The sequence below is a fragment of the Sphaeramia orbicularis genome, unplaced genomic scaffold (assembly GCF_902148855.1).
Source record: "Sphaeramia orbicularis unplaced genomic scaffold, fSphaOr1.1, whole genome shotgun sequence".
In the NCBI taxonomy this organism is placed as follows: Eukaryota; Metazoa; Chordata; class Actinopteri; order Kurtiformes; family Apogonidae; genus Sphaeramia; species Sphaeramia orbicularis.
In genome coordinates, this window is record NW_021941596.1 from 200,834 (window position 1) to 225,935 (window position 25,102).

Genomic DNA, 25,102 nt, shown 5'->3' on the forward strand with positions numbered 1-25,102 from the left:
ATCTTCTTTATCATTATTAAAAAACATATCTGAAAGGACTGAAAATATAAGGCTTTTTATCATTTGATTTGTATTTTTTTTGTAACTTTTGATTATTATTTCAGTTATATTGTATTTTTTTTCTGTGTATTGTTTATTTTTATTGCCTTTTTTGGCTTCTATCCTCTCCTGCACAACGGTGTTACTTGTGTTAAAATTTTTTTTGTTTTGTGGTTTTTTTTTCTTGTTTGTGATGTGCAAATAAATAAATAAATAAATAAATAAAATCCAGCAAGTTTTGACATGATAGTGATGATAAAGTCCTAAAATGTGACCCTTGATTCGCCCGAAATGCATTAAAACTTAAGGCTGTTTGGAAAATGGAACATATGTGACAGTATCATCCACATAAAAGGGTTGTTTTATTAATTATTACCTCCGCCAAGGAGGTTATGTTTTTGCCAGGGTTTGTTTGTCTGTTTGTTTGTTTGTCTGTCCGTTAGTGTGCAACATAACTCAAAAAGTTATGGACAGATTTGGATGAAATTTTCAGGGTTTGTTGGAAATGGGATAAGGAAGAAATGATTAAATTTTGGTGGTGATCGGGGGTGGGGGGGCCCACGGGGGGGGCCACTGATCAGCGAGGTCTGCGCTCTCCGAGTGCTTCTAGTTAATGATAGATTTGGCTGAAAAGTCACTTTTTCTTCAGTTTTCCATGTATTTATGTAATAACCTTTAAATTTACTCTGAGCTTTAATGAACATCTACATGATCAGTGAATTAAATATAGAAAAATACAGGATTTACACTGAAAAAAATGTAAAATACAACAGATAAAATTAGAATAAATGCTGATAAATCACTTAATGAACAGGTTAAATAGAGATAAATATTCACTTGTGAACTGACGTAAAAGTAGAACTGGTTAAATATGAGTCAGTGCTTCATCAACGACAAAATGACTATGTAATGATAATAATAATAATAATAATAATAATAATAATAACAATTTTCTGAGACCAGTCGAGTGTCAGAGTATAAGCCCCTCTACTCTACTCTACCGTCCAATGATAATCTGACCCAGACTGTGGGTGTGAGGGGTCGTTGACTCACGTCCAGCAGGAGGCGCACCACCTCCGTCTTCCCGTACAGTGAGGCTTCGTGCAGCGCCGTTCCAGACTTGGTGGTTTTGTTGATGTCGATGCCAGCGTTCAGCAGTAACCTGGAAACCACAGCAGACCCAGTCAGCTGACCAGACACCGGCCCAGGTGGGCGGGGCCTATGGGGGGGCGGGTCTTACCGGATGATGTCTTTGTGTCCGTTGCGGGCGGCGAGGTGCAGCGGTGTGGTGAAGGCGGAGTCTGTCTGCTCCTTCCTCTCTCCTTCCAGTAACGCCACCACCATGTTACTGCTGAGCAACAGCTGGGCCACCTGACGGAGGTCAAACGTCAGAGGTCAGGAAGGTCAAAGGTCACATGACACAGAACTAGGTAGGAAAAAAGATGGTGGGGTCATTACAACTGTCAATAATATCAGTTGAGGTCAAAGGTCAAGGATCTCAAATGAAAATACAAGAGAAAAATAAAAACAAAAAATAAAATCTGTCATTTTTATGATCTGACGTTGTCTTTTTTTCATCAGGTTGGATGTGGATGTGACTGATTTCAGTTTTATTTTACAGAACATACACAGTCCTGTCCCAGTTTTATATTAGAGATGATACCAGGAAGAAACTGGACTGAACTAAGACTAAACTAAGACTTAAACTTAAAAAAAAAAAAAAAATCAACAGGAGGCAAAATTTAACAAAAAATGGCAAAAAATAAAGGAAAAAATGGCCCAAATAATCAGCAAAACCAACAAAAATCAACTAATTAATCACAAAATTAGTAATACATTCAACAAAATGATAGATAAAATAATCACCAAAATCAACAAAACAGAACAAAGTATCCAACAAAATGAAGAAAAATTAACAAAATAAATAAAATAATCACCAAGTAAATAATAACATAATTAACAAAATTACTAAAATACTAAAGAAAAAACCTGTAATGATCAACAAAGTGAATAAAGTAATCGAGAAAATGAACCAAAATGAAAGAAAGATCAACAGAAATAAACAAGAACAAAACAATAAACAAAATGAACAAAACAAAAAATAAACAAAATAATCAACAAAAATAACAAATTAATCACAAAATGAATGATATAATTAATAAAATGACCAAAATAATCAACAAAGTGAATAACATAACTAATAAAATGACTAAAATAACAAATAAAATGAATGAATAATCAACCAAATGAACAAAAATGATTACAATAATGAACAGTGACTAAAACACCCAAACTAACCCTGTTTGATTGGACTCCTGTTAGATGTTTGTGTTGTTTCTTGGGGTCAAAGGTCATGTTAAATCATTCTTTGTGTCTTTATGGTTTTTACTGTATATTTATGTCGTCGTCCACCTGTTCTGTGTCACACTCGTGTCTTCTGTTCAGTTTTCGTGGCTGTTCGTCAGTGTTTCCCAGGTTTTTCCACCAGGACATAAAATAGAAGCTGAGCAGCGTCCAAGAGGAGCAGCTGCCGTGACAACGCCCTGGACCTAAACATAGATGCATCAGCTGGGACCGCCCACTACAACTGGGACCCGTCCACTACAGCTGGGACCGCCCACTACAACTGGGACCCGCCCACTACAACTGGGACCGACACCCTACAGCTGGGACCTCCCACTACAGCTGGAACCAGCCCACATCAGCTGGGACTGCCCCACTACAGCTGGGACTGCCCACTACAGCTGGGACCGTCCACGACAGCTGGGACCGACCCACTGCAGCTGGGACCGACCCCCTACAGCTGGGACCTCCCACTACAGCTGGAACCAGCCCACATCAGCTGGGACTGCCCCACTACAGCTGGGACCGTCCACTACATCTTGGACCGGCCCACCACAGCTGAGTCCAGCCAGCTCACATCAGCTGGGACCGTCCACCACAGCTGGGACCGACCCACTACAGCTGGGACCTCCCACTACAGCTGGAACCAGCCCACATCAGCTGGGACTGCCCCACTACAGGTGGGACCGTCCACTACAGTTGGGACCAACCCACTACAGCTGGGACCGACCCCCTACAGCTGGAACCGGCCCACATCAGCTGGCACTGCCCCACTACAGCTGGGACCGCCCACTATAGCTGGAACCGTCCACTACACCTGGGACCAGCCCACCACAGCTGAGGCCAGCCGGCTCACCACAGCTGGGACAGGCCCACTACAGCTGGGACCGCCCACTAAACCTGGGACTCGCCCACTACAGCAGGGATCCGCCCATTCCACCTCCACATCAGTTGGGACTGGCCCACCAAAGCTGGGACCACCCACTACAGCAGGGACCCGCCCACTCCACCTCCACTACAGCTGGGACCTGCCCACCACAGCTGGGACCACCCACTACAGCTGGGACTGGCCCACTACAGCTGGGACCCGCCCACTACAGCTGGGACCGGCCAGTCCACCTCCACATCAGCTGGGGCCGGCCCACTTCACCTCCACTACAACTGGGACCCGCCCACTCCATGTCCACTACAGCAGGGACCCACCCACTCCACCTCCACATCAGCTTGGATCCGACCACTCCACCTCCACTACAGCAGGGACCCACCCACTCCACCTCCACTACAGCAGGGACCTGCCCACTCCACCTCCACATCAGCTGGGACGCGTTTTAGAAAAAAACAGAAGCTTCGGACGAGTAAAAGTAAAACTGTCGTCCATAACATTCAGACAAACCGAACAAGATGAATTTAAGTTGATTGTCATTCTGATGGACCAGATATATGACAAAATTAATAAAACATACTAAAAGAAGATGATTTTCTCTGTTTGTCAACAACATAAACAAAAAATGAAAAAAAACAAAAAAACAAAAATTGACCAAACAAATAAATAGAAAATATAACAAACAGATAAGAAAGAATACAACAGTCAACAAAATGGACAAAAAACAACAAAACTGAGTAAAATATACAACAAAATTAACAAAAAATAAAACAAGATTATTTTCCTCATTATTGTCTCACACATGTGTATCTTTCTGTGTGTGTGTCTGTGTGTGTTGTTTCTCACCTTAACTCGTCCAAACTCACAGGCCAGGTCCAGTGGAGTCTTCTTCACCTTATTCACCAAACATGGGTTGGACTGATGCTGCAGCAGCATCTCAGACTGCAACGACACAGAGCACAGGCATGAGGACAACAACAACAACAACAACAACAACAACAACGCACAGATAGGGACGAGAACAATGACGACAACACACAGAAAACGGTAAGAACATATCGTATTGCGTCATATAGTGCTGTGTCATATCGTGATGTATCGTGTTGTGACATATTGTGTCGTATCATATAGTGCTGTATCATATCCTGTCGTGTCATGTCGTTTTGTGTCATATTGTATTGTGTCATATTGTATCATATCATACCATAGCATATCGTATCGTATCATATCATATATCGTGTCATATCGTATCGTGTCATTTCGCATCATGTCATACCATATCATATTGTATCGTATCAACTCATACCATAGGCCCTTTCCCACCAAAAGGCCCAGGAACTTTATTACCAGGAACTTATTTACCAGGAACTTTTTGGAGTAAAAAAGTTCCTGGTAACTGCGTTTCCACCGCACCCGAAAGTTCAGGGTAATTTATTCAAATCAGGTTGATGATATATGAGGGATCAGTAACAGAAACTGTAGTCCAGTTCATGTACATTCACAAACTGACCTCTAGTTCAATAAAATGACAAAGTACTGTAAGTGGATGGGTTGGGTTTAACATTTTACTGGTTGTTGAATCACTTAATCCATCTGGAATACATTTTAAATGAAGTTAACCATCATTACATACCCTTAATTTGTATTTAAAAATGGTAGAACATGTATTTTCAACTTCTCATTCCTTAAACTAAATCACATCTAACTTTAAGTGTAATGGATGGTTCTGTTTCATTTCTATTGTTTTGCAGATATAGTCCAGGTTCAACCTAAAGTCAGACAGATTTACTCAAATGCCTGCATTTAATTCAACTGCATATTACTGATAAAAGTACTTATACTTATATTTTGATGCCTTGTAAATGAACAGATAGTATTAGGTTAGATTTTTTTTTTTATTAAAAATTGAAACAAAACAAAGGTGCCTTAAGATTAAAAGGGAAATAAACATGTGTGAAAGGTTCAGGCTTTTGGACCAGGGTCTGGTCCAGCTGGTCCAGGACAGCCTGTCTGGAACTCCATGGTCCTGGTCCCTTTTTCGCTTTCCTACAGGAAAAGTAATAAAATGCTAAAATGAATAACAGAACACATGATGACACATTCCTACCAGTGTGATGTGACATGTGACCTGTCTAACCTGGGCCGTTGTAAACAGTAGTAGATGATTGACGAGGACACAAACGAGCCGCAGGTTCAGAAAAAGACGTGAGTCCGTCCGGTCCATTTCAGGTGGAAATCACAAAACATATAGAATAAACCAGTGTTCAGCTCACGGCGACAACACGAATACATCCCGTTCTGTGATTTAGGTTTAGAGTCAGACTGTTAACCAGTTAGTATTAGGTTAACCGGACTTCACTTCTGACTAAACAGCTGATGCCACTGACTACTGTTACAGCATGGAACCAACTAAACAGTGAATATTTCTGATATACATACCATTGGTTTGTTCGACAGTCAGATCCACTGCGACCGTTGTGGTCCTTTAGTTTCTTTTAATCCTGCATAAATTTCTTCTTCTTTCCTCGTATTTCTTTAGGCTTGTGTCTTATATTTGGCTCCGACAGCTTTTACTCGCTCGTTTCGTGTCGGCGATTCAAAGTCCGTCTGAATTTCCTCGTCGTCCGTCCACTTGTTGTAGCTTCTCTTTTGGTCCATTTTCCGAATTATCAAAATGCAAAGCTTGTGGAAATTAAATGAGTTAAATATTGGCGGTGAACAGAATGCAGAAATGCTGTTAGTCTAGTCCACCACTCAGTGTTCTGCAGAACACAGCTCCACCCCTTAAAGTTCCTGATAATCTGAAAAGTACTACCTCTGTACCAGGAACTTCTTCGGGGTAAATTTGGGGCCGGGGGAGGGTCAGTTACCAGGGTAATTTTCGGTGGAAACGCACCAGGAACTCTGAAAGTTCAGGGTAATACAGAAAGTTCCTGCAAAAGTTCCTGTGGTGGGAAAGGGCCTCATGTCATACTGTATCGCATCATATCATATATCGTGTCACATTGTATTGTGTCATATTGTATCATGTCATATTATATCATGTCATATCATATCATACTGTATCGTGTCATATCGTATCATGCCATATTGTGTCATATCAGACCATGTCATATCAAATCGTATCATATCATATATCGTATCATATCGTGTCATATTGCATCATATCGTATCATATCCTATATCATGTCATATTGTATCATATCATATATCGTGTCATGTCGTATCATATCATATCATATATCATGTCATGTCATATTATATTATATCATATCATGTCGTGTCATATCATGTTGTGTAATATCATATTGTATCATATCATGTCATATTATATCGTATCATATTATGTCATGTCATGTTGTATCATATCATATCATATATCATGTCATGTCATATTATATTATATCATATCGTGTCGTGTCATATTGTGTTGTGGAATATCGTATTGTATCATATTGTATCGTGCCATATCGTATTGTATCATATTGTGTCCTGTAATATTGTATCGTATCGTGTCATGTCATATCATATCATATCATATCGTATTGTGTCATGTTGTATCGTATCGTGTCATATCATGCGATACTCACCACTTCATAGTGTCCGTACTGAGCAGCCAGATGCAGAGGGATGTGTCCGTCCAGAGAAACGCCGTTGACTGACGCTGCGGCTCGAAGCAGCATCAGGACAGAGTCGGCTTTACCCTGCCAGGCGGCGTAGTGGAGAGGACGCATCCCTGAACACAACAAACAACAAACAGTAAACAACAACAACACATGCACAGTCAGTTTGAGGGGCTGTTTTCTGAGTAGAACATGGGTTTACAGGACGGACTGATGATTGTCTGTGGGTTTATCTACATTTGACACCCTGGTCCCAGGGGTTTAGGGGGCGTGGCTGGTCCCAGGTGTTTAGGGAGTGTGGTTTGTACTGAACTAGTGTTGGTTCGTCTCATGACTTCACCCTGTGATGTTTGTTTGTTTTCCTCACATTCATCATAAATAACTTCAGACTGAGTCGACCAGATTAACAGATGGACAGCGAACGCAGCATGCATCACGTGACTGGAGGCTGCAGCTGTGGATGGGGCCGGCCTCTGATTGGCCGGTGGGCGGGACTCACCGTTGCTGTCCTTGATGTCCACGCTGGCCTGGGCCTCCAGCAGCGCCGACAGCAGCTCCGTGGTTCCGGTCAGAGCGGCGTGGTGCAGCGCCGAAAACCTGGGGTCAAAGGTCACGGCACAGACAGAGAGGACTGCAGTCAGAGAGGGCCAAGGTAACACAGCTCTTTGATTAATATGTGTAAACAATCAATAAATATCTGATAATTAATGTTAATGTGAAGTTCACAGTCATTTAAAGCAGTTGTTTAAAGGAAACAAGTTTTGGTCCAGGATAAAAAAAAAAACATACACTAGTAAAAATAATTAACAGTTAATTAAGGGTTAGTTAATGCAATTACCACTAATTGAGGTAAATAATCAATAAATACTTCATTGATCATGAACAGACAGTAATCAACACATTAGTTAACAGTTAATTAACTGTTAATTGATGCTTATTACTGCATTAATTAATGTTTACTGTAACAATCAAGTATTAGCATTTAATTTATCATCTAAATGTGATTTTTCTTTCCTAAAGCCTCACATACTATTATTATTATTGTTATTATTATTATCATTATTATTGTTATTATTATTATTATCATTATCATCATTATTATTGTTGTTGTTATCATCATTATTATTATTATTGTTATCATTATTATTATTATTATCACTATTATTATTATTTCTTTACTGAGGTAAAGGCCTCATTTGCAAAATAACAGACATTTTTGGAGGTAAAATCAGTAAATATAAAGTTAATAAACCCATGGATTCAATGGTTTTCCATGGTGATAAAAACAAACAATAAACAACAATAAAATATTCAATGAAACAAATCAGCCCAATTCAAATGATAATAATTTAAAACAAGAAAAATGACTGAAAGACACTGAATCTGAAAATAAGGTTTTCACATGAAGTTTGTTATCATTTGTGGGGGGGGGGGGGGGGGGGGGGGTTTAACAGCGTAAAACTGGATAAAAGTTCTTTCTTGGTCCCAGTTTAATGGAAGCTGCTGATGTCACGTGTCACATGTCGGCGTGTTGAGTGACATGTGACCAGAGGAAACACAGCTCCAGGCGTTCAGTGTTTGTGTGTAAATAAACCAGACGTCAGTGAAAGTCACTGGACAGAATAAAGACATGGGGGGGATTTGATGGGCTTTATTTTACATTTTTCGCATTGCGTAACCTCTGCGGGTTTTCAGAGTCGGACTCGGAGTCGGCGCCAGCGGCAGCTCCGACAGTAAATGGACGAGCACTCAGACATCCACGCTGCACTCGAACGCAGCCTGAGCTCTAGTCATTAGAGGAAGAGGAGCCTGAAGGCAGCAGTGGCTCCGCCTCCAGGACCAACCAACGCCACCGTCCCACAATGCACCAGTGTGTCTCCTTAAACTGAGGCTGCTTCTTTATTAATGGAACTATTTTTACCTCCTCTGTTCTGCTTTGAAACGGCTGATTAAACAGACATGTGCAGGGAATATATGGAGTCATCTGTACGTTATCTACGATTTATCATCTATTAGACCCAGCCAAACACACGAACGTGAAGAAAAAATGATGCAAATTAGAACCAAAAAAAAAAAAAAGTGATATTTAGTTGGATTTAGGGAAAAAAAGGTGAATTTTTATTTTGTTGCATCTTTTATAAATTAACCATAAACTAAAAATCAGCTTTTAAACTTAAATAAAGATTCAACATTGAAAAAAAACCCTGAAATTATTGATAAACTGACTGATATTGACTTATTTTTTCTTTTCTCATCCAGATTCTGGGATCAAATTCACGTGCTTCCACATCACATTAAAGTTAATCTGTCACTGATTATTGATTAGAGGTGATTATTTTCAGAAAATCACAGAAAATCATGTCAAAAACTAAAAAAGTTCATGACAAAACCGACAGAAAAACAAACGTCATCACTTCATCTCAGTCTGAATTCAACTCTGGAAGGTACAGCAGCTTCCAGGGTGTGTAGAACATGCACCAAAGCATCATGGGAGCTGTAGTTTGTCAGTCTGTCCCATCCATGTCTTTGTGTTCCTTGTGTTTTGTCATGTGCGACCGCCTTCACCTGTCAGTCTGAGACCTGTTCACACCTGCCCCGACCCCTCCACCACCTCAGACACAGCAAGTCACGACCCTCTCCACAGGCACCCTGACCTCCGACCCCCCCCACACCATCACATAATCTGTACACATTAACAGACTGAGTTACAGCTGACATTCCTACTCTCACTGTCACATTCCTACAGACGAACTGGCCAATCACAGAGCTCTGCTGCTTCCTCCACTGACAACAGGGGGAAGGGGAGGGGCTGGGGGGGGGGGGGGGGGGGGGGTCTGTCAACCAACAGAGACAGGGATGTTTGATTTGAGCTGTTAACTCTTTAAAGACACACTCCAAGTCTAGATCTTCTGCTGTAACGGAGTCCCTCAGGGATCAACCCTCAGTCCTCTGACATTTAATACAATATACAAAATAAAATAAAATAAATATATGTTCAGTTAATTTATTAATAAAAGAACAGGCCAAACTTTGATTAAACTATGACAGATTCAGATTCTTCGCATTAATTACAGCCTGGTGACGTGGTGTGGGAAGCGCAGGCCCCACCCCCTCCTCAAGTGAGACGCTGTGATTGGCCGGAGGCGGGGGAGGGCAGAGCGGTGCGGTGCGGGGTGGGGTAAATCAGAGCTGTGGAGGGTGTTTGCACAGGGCGGTCGACGGTGTTTATTGACTCTCAGTGTACAGACGAGCTTTCACCGCAGACAAACTGGTGTTTGGATGTGTTCCTATGGAGACGGCAGTGGAATGGCGGCCTGTCAATCAAAGCCGTGATGGGAACCCAGGTCTTTAGCAGTTAGACACCGAACAGCCCCGACATACAACACGGACAAACACGGCACTTCAACTGTTTCAACCGTTTCCAACTGTATTCAACTGTTTAAACTGTTTTCAGTGGTTTTCAACTGCTTTCAACTGTTGGAGCTTTTTTCAACTGTTTCCAACTAATTTCAGCTGTTTCAACTGTTCTGTAGTTTCTTCCTGTTGTTTCTTGTGGGTTCTTGTGGTTTCAGACCCAGTTTCTTCTCCTTCAGTCCAGTCCTCCTCCCTCTATCCTGGTCCCTTAGTCTGGTCCGGATCCTCCCCCTAAACCTGAACCCTGAACATCATTAAACCAAAACCTGAATGTGGACCCAGTATTTGTTTCCAGTTCTGGTTCTGCTTCTGAATGAAGGTTATTTATGGGTCAGCTGGACCTGAATGGTTCTACATGAACCCTTTTGTTCATGGTGTTTATGAAGCTTCAGGTCAACGTAACATCAGCTCTGAAACCAGTTGGTTCTCTAGGTGTTTGTGGTTCTATGGGTTCTTTATATCATCCATCAGTTTTAATTGTGGTTCTGACGTTCTCTACCGTTCACTTCTTGGTGAATTAGAATAAAAACTACATGTACTGTGTAGATTTGAAGGTTGGCTGTTGCGTTTGCTGTATTGTCCTCCATTTCGGTCCAGACTCGTGTTCTGAACTTCAGTTGAATCGGTTTGATTCGTAGAAGCAGAAGCTGGGATCATCTCCGTCCTGTTGTGGACTAGTGTTGGTTTATCACTGTCTGATGAGGCCGTGTTCAACATGGTTTTTCATTATTCATGGTTGCCGCCGGTGACCCACTGCAGAAATCACACGCTGCGTCTCCACCGTTTCCCACAATCCCCTGGTGTCCTGATGTTTATTCACAGTTAAATCTGTCACTGCAGCGAGGATTCGACTTTGAACGAAAAGAGTTTACAGATTGAACAGAGGAGAAGACGAAGAAGGAGAAGAAGAAGAAAAAGAAGAAGGTCTTATTGTAAAGACTAAAATACGATGTGAGTTTAAACATGTTAAAACTCTGTAAAGAAAAGGAAAGGGCCCCCAAGTTCACGGGGTTAAGTCTCTCTAATCAATCACAGTCCGACCCTACGACCCCTGACCTTTGACCCCCACTGACCCCGCCCCCCAGGTCCAGGTCTGTCCTGGTCCTTCACAGCCTTTTGTTCTGCTGATGGTGTTGACTCAGACTGAAGAGGTCTGGGCTTTATTGGTCTGAGGATCAACACTATAGTCATGAACTGAACTGGAAAAACCACAACAACTAAAACCAGGACCCCACAAGATCCACATCCAGAACCAGATCTAGAACCGGATCTAGAACCACAAACCTGTCGACTGGATCTGCTATGTTTATGTTCTGTTTTTTTCTAATAATATGTTTCAGACATTGAAGCAGAAGGAGGTTGAACAGGATCTGATCAGAGTCCAGTTGAATTTGTTTTTTTAGGCATCCCCCAGGGATCAGTGTTGGGTCTTCTGTGTTTTAGTGACGTGAAATAGTACTTATTTTACAACCTGCAAACTATGGCTGCAATGATTATTTCTGATAGATTTGTAGCTCACAGAACACATGTAACTGTAACATATTTTTTTTAAATCTAGTTTAATGTGTAGTTGAACTTTAGACTCAATAAAATGACACCAGTACACCTCTGATTGGTCAATATTTGACTGTTTACCTGCTTACTGTGTTAAATAAGATTTGTCTTTGTTAACGACCAAACAAATGCTAGATGAAGTTGAAGAAGGAGGTTGAACAGGACCTGATCCGAGTCCAGTTGAATTTAGTTTTTTTAGGCATCCCCCAGGGATCAGTGTCGGGTCCTCTGTGTTTTAGCGACGTGAAATAGTACTTATTTTACAACCAAACTATGTCTGCAATGATTATTTCTGATAGATTTGTAGCTCATTGAACTCATTTAAACTGTAACATTTTTTTAAAAATCTGATTTAATGTGTATTTGAACTTTAGACTCAATGATGACATCAAGACACCAGGACACCTCTGACTGGCCGATATTTGACTATTTACCTGCTTACTGCGTTGATATAATGATGGATTTAGCCTATTATTCATCGGCTGTAAATAGATTTGTCTTCGTTAACGACCAAACAAAAGGTAAATGAAGCAGAAGAAGGAGGCTGAACAGGATCTGATCTGACTCCAGGAGGAACCGGTGTTAAAAATACAACTGGATCAGAGTAAAACCACCAGGACGACAACAAACAGAAATATTCATGAGCAGAGGCGCCGCAGCGTTCACCTTCCAGGCTCATGGAGAGTTTGGAAAGAGAGGTGGGATGAGGGGGCGGAGCCTGCAGTGGAAACAGTTTTACCGGCGGCAGCCGCAGGACCTGGTCCAGAACCAGGTCTGTTTATAGACATGACCTCATCACTCACCCATCTGAGTCCTGGTAGTTGACGTTTAGCCGTTTGGTGGAACCCAGCAGCTCTGAGGACATAGAACACAGCACAGTTAGAACCTGCTCCTGCTCCTGGGTCCGGGTCCTGGTCCAGCACCCGGACAATCTCAGACCACATGACACGGTTTGACAAAAAGAAACACAACAGCAAAAAGAAACTCCAATTCCCACCAATAAACATCCAATCACAACTGCAGATTCAAAGAAAACACAAAACATTCAAATTCTGGGCTTTTGCAACAATGTAACAGTGTTTAGAACTGACTAAAGCTCTGATTGGCTCCTTCTGCACAGCAACAGCAGCCGATTGGCCCAAGTGAACGGAGGCGGAGTAACAGAAGGGAAAAATTAAAGCTACATAAACTGCAAACTAAACATGAGTCTGAGGCGGTTTATGTATTAAAACTACATATTTAATGAGTGGAATGACATGTGGAATATTAACAAATGACAAAAAAATGATAATGACAGGATAAAATAAAGACAATATTAAAGAATAAATTTATATATAACTTAGAGCACAAAATAAATTAAAAAAAAAAAAAAAAAAAAAAAAACTTGTTTCGAAGTGATTTTAATAAGGAATGAATGTGTCCTAATGATGAGATGAGATCAAGAAGTGAACCCCCATGGAAGTGACCCCCATGGAAAAGTGACCCCTATGGAGAAGTGACCCCCATATAAAAGTGACCCCCATGGAAAAGTGACCCCTATGGAAGTGACCCCCATGGAAAAGTGACCCCCATGACCCCTCACTTCTCTATGATAGAAATCTGCCCCTGCCCCCCTGCCCCCCTGCCCCCCACCCCACCCCCTTATGGAAAAGTGACAAACCCCCAATTTTTTTTTATTTTTGCAACATAAAAATAAGCAATGGGTCTAATTTCTACACCATGGAAAAGTGACCTATTACTTCAAAGACAATATGAATGAATTAATTCAGTTATTTCTGATAAAAACGTTAAATTCTACACATATGTTTAAGTTTATTATGATAAAAATTAATTAGAATATTTGTTTTAAAATTCAGAACAGATTCATAGAGGGGGTCCAAATCCTATGGGGTTGGTCAGTTTTACAGACTAGAAAAGTGACCCGGGGTCAGAATTCTATATGACACCGGTCTGAGACAGGCTGAACTGGACTGGGCTGGTCTGAAGGGAACTGGACTGGACTAGTCTGAAGGGAACTGGACCGGACTGTTCTGAACCAGACTGAACTGGACTGCTCTGGACCGGACTGGGGGTTCTGTCTGATCCACCAGATGAAGTCCAGTCCGTTCCAGATATTAGAGTTAATTCAACCCGCTGCAGAGGAAGCGTCTTTGACCTTTCACCCCTGTCGGATTTCCTCACGCAGGTCAGGAGGGAAAACCTCAGCACGGTTTCATCTATAAAGACCTGAATCTTCGACTTCCTGTGGTTTTCACACAATCAGACATCGAGCTGCGACAGCTAATCCACCACCTTTTAAAACAATCAGCTGTTTTTTAAAATGTAAATATTTCCTTCTTTTTTTCCTCCTTTTACTGTAAAATACAGATGTTGATGTTGTGACGTCATGATGGAAACTCTTTACCATTTTCATTTCATAAACCTACTAAAAACCTACTTCATTAACTGATAAGATTCTTGACAGATTAACCGATGATGTCATTATCTGTCAGCTGTGGTCCTACACTGGTCCTTATTCTGATGCACATAAGAACTATTGAGAGGGAACAAAATAAAAACATGTTCGTATTACATTACTTAAAACATGGAGTCAGTGTTTTTAATATGTTAGCGTTAGCTTGGTTAGCTTCACTCTCAGCTTGTCTCTAGGTCCGCCCTCTTCTCCAAATATGGGCATCTCCCATCTTCATGAAGCCAAGATGGACGACCCAAACACAAGCTCATCCTGTCAAAACAGTCCACGAACCAATCACTGAAGCCAAAGCTTTAAACGAACTGTTTCTGATTGGTCGGCGCTGATAAAGTCTGCCTAGCAACAGCACACAAAATGTCTAAGCTCCGCCCCATTATTCTATCACCCCTGTAAACAAATAAAAGTAGAAGAATATGACTTCTTTTTGTGGTTCTTTGTGTTAAGTGTCAACTTCACAAATATTGGAGCCTGAATGAAAGAACGCAACGCAAACATCCTCAAAGATTACAGCAGGATGCCTCTGATTGGTTGATATTTGATTTTTTTACCTGCTTACGACATTGATATATTTATGGATTTAACTTTTTATTCATCAGTTGTAAATAGATTTATCGCTGTTAACATCCAAACAAATGATAAATGAAGTTAAAAAAAAAACAAAAACAAACAAACAAACAAACCGTATATGTGTTATTTAGGTGTCCCCCTGGGGTCAGTGTTGGGTCCTCTGTGTTTTAGTACAGCATAGTAGCCTATTTATTTTTCAACCTGCAAACTATGGCTGCAAGTACTGATAGATCTGTAGCTCTGGAAACACCTCTAACTATAACATTTTGTAATCTGGTTTAATATGTAGTTGAACTTTAGAATAAAAAAAATGACATCAGGATGCCTCTGATTGGTCGATATTTGACTATTTACCTGCTTACTATGTTGGTATAATTATGGATTAACCTATTATTCATCAGTTGTAATTAGATTTGGCTGCTGCTGTTAACAGCCAAACAAATGATAAATGAAGTAAACAAAAAAAAAACAACTATTTGTTTTTTTTGGTGTCCCTCTGGGGTCAGTTTTTGGTCTCCTGTGTTTTATCACCTTAACTGTAATATTTTTTTCTCTGACGTCTCTGACTGGTAGATATTTGACCTGGTTGTTGTGGGATGGAACTGTGGATCATTCTCATATAAACACATTCCTCTGTAGAAAGAGACGCACCAGGTAAAAACAGGTGAAAGGTGTGTTTAGCGTCTGTTTATCGGAGAAAATATATGTCCATGTGACATAAAAACACTACATCTACCAGTAAAAAAAACTAAACTGAGCGTGTGCAACCTTTCAACTCGACAGCGGCGGAGTTTCGTCTCCAAAATAACGGAGCTTTTGAAGTATTTGTGATGTCGGGGAAGCGTCCCTGCGGGGCTCGTTTGGCTGCTTTGATAATGACCTGGATTTGATAATTACTGAAGGAAACAAGAACCAAACGAAGACGCACGAGCTGGAGTCAGATTTAGAAGCACCATCAGCAGAGACACCACGGATGGAAGAAGACCAGGTACCATTCATCTGACCCGTTAGAATTATTATTATAAAACCAACAAATATGGGACGAAAACCATGAACCAAAGCATCGACTGAGTCTGAAAAACACAAATATGATTAAAGAACAACTGGATTTTCTCTGCAAACATGACTTTTCCTTCTTTATTTGCAGTTTCTGTGTCAGCGTCAGTGAATGTAGATCAGGGCTGTCAAACAGGCGGTCCAATCCAGCCCCCAAAGGGTCCAACCAAACCCCCTAAGGGTACAATCCAACCCCCCAAAGGCTCCAACCCAACCCCCTAAGGATCCATCCAACCCCCAAAGGGTCCAATCTGGCCCCCCAAAGGGTCCAACTCAACCCCCCAAAGGGTCCAATCCGGCCCATCATAGGGTCCAATCCAGCACCCCAAAGGGTCCTATCCAACATCCCAAAGGGTCCAATCCAGCCCCCTAAAGGGTCCAATCCAACCCCCTAAAGGGTCCAATCTGGCCCACCAATGGGTCCAATTTGGCCCCCCAAAGGGTCCAGTATCACCCCCAAAGGATCCAATCCAGCACCCCAAAGGGTCCTACCCAACCCCTCAAAGCGTCCAATCTGCCCCCCCCAAAGGGCCCAATCTGGCCAATTTTGTTTGAATAGTTTGTAAATGTTAATATTTTTCACAATTTAATGGTATTTTTTCCACTAAAACAGACAAACGTGTATTTGTCATTACTTAGAGTTTATTCTGTTCTTGCTGTCCTGGTTCTGATCCACTTCAGCTCAAACTGGGCTGAATGTGGAACCTGAACTAACATGAGTTTGACTTCTGTGAGTAAAGATCGAATGTACATGGTTTCAAACCAAGAAAATAAACTAATGCAAGAGAAAAACAGCAACAAATGACAGAAAACAGTGTTTTTAGTTTCTTTTCTATCAAACTTCAGCAGTTTGAGCTTATTTTTATGTTCCTTTTTATGTTCCTTCTGAATCATTCTCAGGGTTCTACCTGGTTTTAGCTCATTTTTTGCTGCTTTGTCTGACATTCAATTTGTAGGTTTTGATTTAAGGCCGTTCATCAGTAAACTCTAAGGTTTTTTTTTCATTTTACCTTTAATCTGTAAGACTTCACATTTTTAAGCGTCTTTCTATGAAATTCAAACTATTTTCAACTTGTGTTTTCCTCAGTTTGATCTTCTTTGTGTAAAATTCCTCAGTTTTATCTTCTTTCTGTAACCCTGACAGGAGGATTTGTAAAATTAGCTTTATTTTTTATCTTGTTTTAAACTGTGACAGTTTTCAGTTGTTTGTAACTTAATTCTTGTTCATTTGTTCAGTTTTTTTTATCTCATTTTGGACTGACACAGTTTTCAGTTGGTTTTTGTAACTTTGCTCTTCTTCATGGGTTCAGTTTCTGCTTCTGTCTGTAACTTTCTTTCCTTAAATCCTTCCATTCCTCAGACTTAACCCATTCATTAAACACTGTCATTTTCTTTTTTTTTTTTTTTTTATTCACTCCTTTCTGTCCCGTTCCTGTCAGTGTTTCTGTACATGAACACATGAACAGACTCTTCGTGGCTTTGACGTCCACAGTTTCAGATTTTCTCTGTTGGACTTAAACCTGACACGTGCAGAACCACACCACGGCGTGATGCGTTCAAGTGCAGCAGTTTTCCATGGTTTAACCTGGCCCTGACTCTGGGAGGAAGAGGAGGAGGAGGAGGAAGAGGAGGGGAGAGGAAGGGGAGGGGCTGGGGCCTCTTCCTTTAACTCTATTGTTCGTGGTCGGAGGCTCGGCCTTTGTGTCGGTGCAGATACAGACCCCCCCCCCCCGCCCCACACACACATATATACATACACACACACACTCACACACACACACACAGAGGCCAAACCCCTCGACGACGGAAACCAGAAACCACAGAGAAGAAAAGCAAAACTGACAAGAAGAAAAACAGCAAAACTTTCAGAGCTTCTGTTGGAGTTTGGTCTCAGAGGAGAAAAGAAAAGAACAGAGGAGAACAGAACCAGAACCAGCAGAACCAGAACCAACAGGACCAGAACCAACAGAACTAGAACCAACAGAACTAGAACCAACAGGACCAGAACCAACAGGACCAACAGAACCAGAACCAGCAGAACCAGAACCAACAGGACCAGAACCAACAGAACTAAAACCAACAGGACCAGAACCAACAGACCAACAGAACCAGAACTGACAGAACCAGAACCAACAGGACCAACAGAACCAGAACCAACAGAACTAGGACCGACAGAACCAGAACCAACAGGACCAACAGAACCACAACTAACAGAACAAGGACCAACAGAACCAGAACCAACAGGACCAGAACCAGCAGGACCAGAACCGACAGAACCAGAACCAACAGAACCAGGACCAACAGGACCAACAGAACCAGAACCAACAGTACCAAGTGAACCAGAACCAACAGAACCAACAGGACCAGAACCAACAGAACCAGAAACAACAGGACCAACAGAACCAACAGGACAAACAGAACCGGAACCAACAAGACCAACAGACCAACAGAACCAGATCCAACAGAATCAACAAGACCAACAGAACCAGAACCAACAGGATCGGCAGAACCAGAACCAACAGAACTAGGACCAACAGAGCCAGAACCAACAGGACCAGAACCAACAGGACCAACAGGACCAGAACCAACAGGACCAGAACTGACAGAACCAGAACCAACAGAACCAGAACCGACAGAACCAGGACCAACAGGACCAACAGAACCAGAACCAACAGTACCAAGTGAACCAGAACCTACAGGACCAGAACCAACAGAACCAGAACAAACAGAACTAGGACCAACAGGACCAGAACCAACAGAACCAACAGGACCAACAGGACCAGAACTGACAGAACCAGAACCAACAGAACCAGAACCGATAGAACCAGGACCAACAGGACCAACAGAACCAGAACCAACAGGACCAACAGAACCAACAGGACAAACAGAACCAGAACTAACAGAATCAACAGAACTAACAGAACCACGTCCACATTGGAGAAAACTCACACAAATCCAGTTTGAGGTCCAATGCCAGTCGGGTATTCATCTGAGTCTGATCCAGAACCCCTTAAAGTCCAAACAAACACCCTTACAGTCCAAACACCCTTAAAAGCCAAACACCCTTACAGTCCAAACACCCTTAAAGTCCAAAAGCCCTTACAGTCCAAACACCCTTAAAAGCCAAACACCCTTACAGTCCAAACACCCTTAAAGTCCAAAAGCCCTTAAAGTCCAAACACCCTTAAGGTCCAAACACCCTTAAAGTCCAAAAACCCTTAAAGTTTAAATACCCTTAAAGTCCAAACACCCTTAAGGTCCAAACACCCTTAAAGGCCAAACACTAATAAAGTCCAAAAGCCCTTAAAGTTTAAATACCCTTAAGGTCCAAACACCCTTAAAGTCCAAACACCCTTAAAGGCCAAACACTAATAAAGTCCAAACACCCTTAAGGTCCAAACATCCTTAAAGTCATAAACCACGGTCTGTGTTGACTTTAACTCCTCCCCCTTAAGCGTTCATTTTATCAACGGACCGGAGCTGATAACGGCGTCCCACAGTGATAAGACCGGCCTGTAGCCACGGCGACGGTGGCAATGCTCAGCGGCGCAGCAGGAATGTAAACATCGCCTTCACGCCGAGTTTCAGAGGCTGAAACGTGAGGCTCTGAAACGTCCCCCCAGCGCCAAGGTTTGGACCAGAGACCGGGACCGCAGTGGAAGTCCAGAACCCTGAGACCGACGCCACACCAACAACAAGAACATGAGCCTGAGAGACGACAGGAGGGGGAAAAACCCACAGGTCAGGGAGAAGAAAAGTCCAGATTTAGGTTCAGATACTGGACTGAACAGAACCAGAACCATGTGATCTTGAGTTGAGTTTTCTACAGTTCGGAGGAAAAACGAACAGAAAAAGAAAATGTACACATTTTATTTCAGTCAATAAATGGATTTGTTTGTTGTTTTTCATCAACATTTGTTCAGAGTTGGACTTCATTTTACTTCTACTCGTGTTAGAACTTTAAATCATGTCTGTTTTGGTCGGAATGATCCAAACTCCTCCTTTTCTCCAAATATAAGTGAATGTACTGGCTTTAAAATGTACAGAATAAAGTCATGACGCAGGAAAACAGACGCTCATAAACTGTTCCAGCTCGTTTTCAGCGTCTTGTTCAGCCAAATCAGTTTTTCTTTTTTTAAAATTTTCTTTGTCCAAACTTCAGCTGGTTTTGTCATTTTACTCTGGATCATTTATGGAGTTTTCACCTCAGGTTTTACTGTTTTTTTTTTCTCTGTAAAACTCTTAGATGTTTCAGTTCATGTTCCAGTTTCTTTCAGCAGGTGTTAGTTGTTTTAAAACTTTAATGTGGAAAATTTGTGGTGATTTTACCTAAATTTTGGCTGAAAATGTTTGTTTTTTTTGGCTTATTTTTAGTTTTTGTCTATTTTCTGTTGAGCTTCTTTCTGTAAAATTCTCAGATGTTTTAGTTAATTTTTAGCTTCTTTAGTGTCTTTTTGTTGCTGTTTAGTTATTTATTTATTTATTTGTTGTTTTTTTGTTTGTTGTTTGTTCTGGCGTCTTTCTATAACTTCTACAGTTTTGCATTGGGTGTCCTGTCGAGGTCATGTGACCTGTCTTCATTAATGAATTTAACCGTTGGGTTAAACACACACACACACACACACTTCACAGTGGAATTGTGGGAAACTCAGAGACCTGAGTCCAACATCAGCCTCAGGTTTGAATCAGAACCAGAAAAAAAAGTAATCTGGACCTGGATCTGGATCTGAATGTGGGAGGACTGAACTAATGGTGGACCTCCTGTGGGTTCAGGGTTCAGGGTTGATCTGGATCAGACCTCATCCAGGGCCTGAACCCACGTTTCAGAATCAGAATCATCGGTCCAGACCTCTGTCCGGTCCAAACCTGGGTCCGGTCCAAGCCTGGGTCTGGTTCAAACCTTGGCTCGGTCCAAACCTGGGTCCAGTCCTGAGTTCTTCCAGACCTGGATCTGGTCTTGGGTTCTTCCAGTCCAGACTTGGGTCCAGTCCTGGGTTCTTCCAGCACAGACCTGGGTCCGGTCCAGACCTGGGTCCGGTCCTGGGTTCTTCTAGTCCAGACCTGGGTCTGGTCCAGACCTGGGTGCAGCCCTGGTTCTATAAATATACAGTACTCTGTGTTTGTTCTGATGACCCGGGTCCCAGTGGACGTGGTTCTGAGTCTAATCTGGGCTTTTCTTCTGCTCCTGGATCTTCTGGTTCCACTGGAATCCAGATAAACAGTCATTTGGGCGGAGCTGTGGTCGGACGCCTCCGTCTGTGGGTTTTTATGGGAGACGCCGCCGGCTGCAAGCGTCGTCATGGTAATGGGGGTTCGCAGCAACCAGGCTGAGGTCACGCCTCAGGAATGCGGACCCTCGGACGGACAAACCTCCGGTCCTCGTCCTCGTCCGGGGACGGAATCTGACTCCGCAGTGTTTCCTCGACAACGGGAAAAGGAAACGGCTGCTGTCTGAGAAGCAGCTGCACTGACCCAGGATCAGATCAGACCCAGAGCAGCAGAAGAAACGAAGCAGAGGAAGAACCTGAAACTGGTCTGAAACTGTTCTACAACTGTCCTGAAACTGGTCTGAAACTGTCCTGAAACTGTTCTAAAACTGTCCTGAAACTGGTCTGAAATTGTCCTGAAACTGTTCTAAAACTGTCCTGAAAATGACCTGAAACTGGTCTGAAACTGTCCTGAAACTGTCCTGAAACTGTTCTAAAACTGTCCTGAAACTGGTCTGAAACTGGTCTGAAACTGTCCTGAAACTGTTCTAAAACTGTCCTGAAACTGTCCTGAAACTGGTCTGAATCTGTTCTAAAACTGTCCTGAAACTGGTCTGAAACTGTCCTGAAACTGTCCTGAAACTGTTCTAAAACTGTCCTGAAACTGGTCTGAAACTGTCCTGAAACTGTTCTAAAACTGTCCTGAAACTGTCCTGAAACTGGTCTGAAACTGTTCTAAAACTGTCCTGAAACTGGTCTGAAACTGTTCTAAAACTGTCCTGAAACTGGTCTGAAACTGTCCTGAAACTGTTCTCAGGTCCATCTGCTCCGACTGGAACCGCAGTTTATTTATGAGTTCAACGGCCAATAGGAGACGAGCTACAGGGAAACGAGGAGGAGGAGATCCATATAACTACAAATAAAGCTTTATTTGTAAATAAAGGTATTGTATTATTATTATCATTATTATTATTATTATTGTTGTTGTTGTTGTTAAATCTCTAATTAATTAAATTACCATAAACACCTTGACACTGAATCTAAATTACATCAGATGTCAATAAATCAAAAATATTTCCAAGAACAACATTAAATAAAGTTAAAACACTATTGTTTATTTAACTGGGTGAAATATTAATATTATGCATTTGGATTTTAATTAATTGTTTTCAGGCTCCATGACCTGAAGATAAAACGACCCCCATCACATAAAAACTGTTGAACAGGAAACAGACGCTGATGGTGATTTTCAGAAAATTGAACACTGACTAATTAAAATATTTCTAACGGAGACTAGTTGATTTAGTTTTTCTAACCTTCAACATCAGGACTTCATCATTATCTGATTTGGGTTCAGTTTGAGTCATAATTTAATATTTTCATTGTAAGAAAATTAAAATAAATTTACCAGAAATTAAGACAAACACAGTGAAGAAGTCATGCTTTTGCTTTAGAAAGTTTGGTTTTTATCATTTACAAAGTTGAACATAGATGTTTTACTTCCAAATTCTTTTGTATCTTCATCCAACCTTTCATAAGCAACTTTGAGCCGTTTATTGACTCAAATGAAGAAATCATAATGAGTCGATGCTAATTCTTAAACGCATTCATAACAGAACCTCAGTGGGTCCAGGTTAGACCCCTGTGGAACCCCGGAAAAATAAGAAACTCCGCTTTTCCTGGCATTTTAGAGCAAATGGGTGGGTTTAATGTTTGGAAAGTTATTTGCAGATGGTGGTGACGGTCTCCGAGGGTTAATGAGGAAGGACACGCCCACCATCTCCATCAGGACAGATTCGAACCGAAGTGTTAAAACCCGTCAGACGTTTGGGAAAAGTCACGTTTGTCTGTGGGTTCTACAGCTGCTGGAGTAAACACCAGGAACCAAACAGTCCTGGATGTGGTTTCCATGGTGTTCTGGTCTGATCTGATGCCCTGATGCTGAACCTCCTCGCTGTAATTAGATCTGGTTCTTCTAAAATCCACGGCTGTGAGCGCGCTCAGAGCAGCGTACGGCGGTTTTTTAATAGCTCTTTGAAATGAAAAGGAGGGTTTAATGAATGCGCTTTGAGGCGATGCAGCGCGGCTCCTCTTTCTGCGTGGCCTTATGTAAGCGGCTCCTTTAGACTTTTAACTGCAGCAGAGGTTCAGGCCTCGGGCTCAAACACTGGACCCGGTTCAGGTCAACGGATCTGGACTTCATATCCAGCACTCGTTTCAATGGAGATGAACAAAGACTGGACTGGGATACAACCTGAAATACGATCTGGGATACGATCTGGAATATGACCTGGGATACGACCTGGGATACGACCTGAAATACGATCTGGGATACGATCTGGAATACGATCTGGAATACGACCTGGGATACGATCTAGGATACGATCTGGAATACGACCTGGGATACGACCTGGGATATGGTCTGAAATACAACCTGGGATACGGTCTGGGATACAGCTTGGGATATGGTCTGAAATACGACCTGGGATACAACCTGGGATACGGTCTGGGATACGATCTGGGATACGACGTGGGATATGACCTGGGATACGGTCTGGGATACGGTCAGGGATACAATCTGAGATACGGTCTGGGATACGGTCTGGGATACGATCTGGGATACGACCTGGGATACCATTGGTCTGGTTTTGTCTTTTATTTTGTTATTCTCTCTGATATTTTTACCTTTTTCATCTTATTATGTTTGTTGTTAATATTCTGAGTAAACTAAAGGATAGTTCTCCTTGAATGTTTTCAAACTACAGCGTCTTTGGAACACGAGCCCAATAAACTACAGATATTTGTGATAAAATGTAGGAAACTAGAAGCACTCGGAGAGCGCAGACCTCCGCCAAGGCTGATCAGTGCCCCCCCCCCGTGGACCCCCCACCCCCGATCACCACCAAAATTTTATTATTTCTTCCTTATCCCATTTCCAACAAACCCTGAAAATTTCATCCAAATCTGTCCATAAATTTTTGAGTTATGTTGCACACTAACGATCAGTGGCCCCCCCCGTGGGCCCCCCCATCCCCAATCACCACCAAAATTTTATCATTTCTTCCTCATCCCATTTCCAACAAACCCTGAAAATTTCATCCAAATCTGTCCATAACTTTTTGAGTTATGTTGCACACTAACGGACAGACAAACAAACAAACAGACAGACAGACAAACAAACAAACCCTGGCAAAAACATAACCTCCTTGGCGGAGGTAATAAAAGGAAAATAAACAATGAAGACTGGAAACAAACAGGAGAAGACAGAAGGAGTGGATGAGCAGAGGACCAGGGGCATCAGGACGGAGGCTGTGATTGGCTGGTTGGAGTTTAAACCCGCCCATGAATAAAACATGAGGCGGAGGAGGTTTAAGAGACGCCACTCGCCGCTGTTTTGTGTCTTTAACGGCCGCCTTTTCACGGCGGGTCGACAGGTTTACGACGCTTTAATAATGATGCGCTTCAGCAAAAGACGCAACAATGAGCGACGCACACGAGGAGCTGGAAAAGACACGACGGAGGGCAACGTTCGAGCGCCTTAAATCATGGAAAACACAGACAGAGGCAGGTTTACCACAGACCGAATTCACAAACACAGCAAATGAAAAAGAAATGAAGAAAAGAAACTAAATGTGACGATGAACTGTGACCAGAGTTTATCTTCAACCACATCATATGGTAAAATCAAAGCGACTCCAGCGTATTTGACATTTTTCACTGGATTTTCTTTGATTCTGATGATTCAACACTGGAAAAAATCTAAATCTGACCAAGTGTATTTGTCTCATTTCTAGTCCAAATATCTCATCACACTTAAAATCAGACAGAATCACCTAAAGAGGAACTTTTCACTGAGTTATAAGAACTGATGAAAGGACAATAGATCTGGAAAATCTGATATCAACAAATCTGACTAAGATCATTTTCACTTGTTCCTTTAGCA

At 41.9% G+C, this 25,102-nt stretch overlaps 1 pseudogene; it reads right to left on the reverse strand.

Moving 5' to 3' along the window:
* Positions 1 to 25,102, reverse strand: part of LOC115416360 (caskin-2-like) — a 46,299-nt pseudogene that overhangs the window by 15,407 nt on the left and 5,790 nt on the right.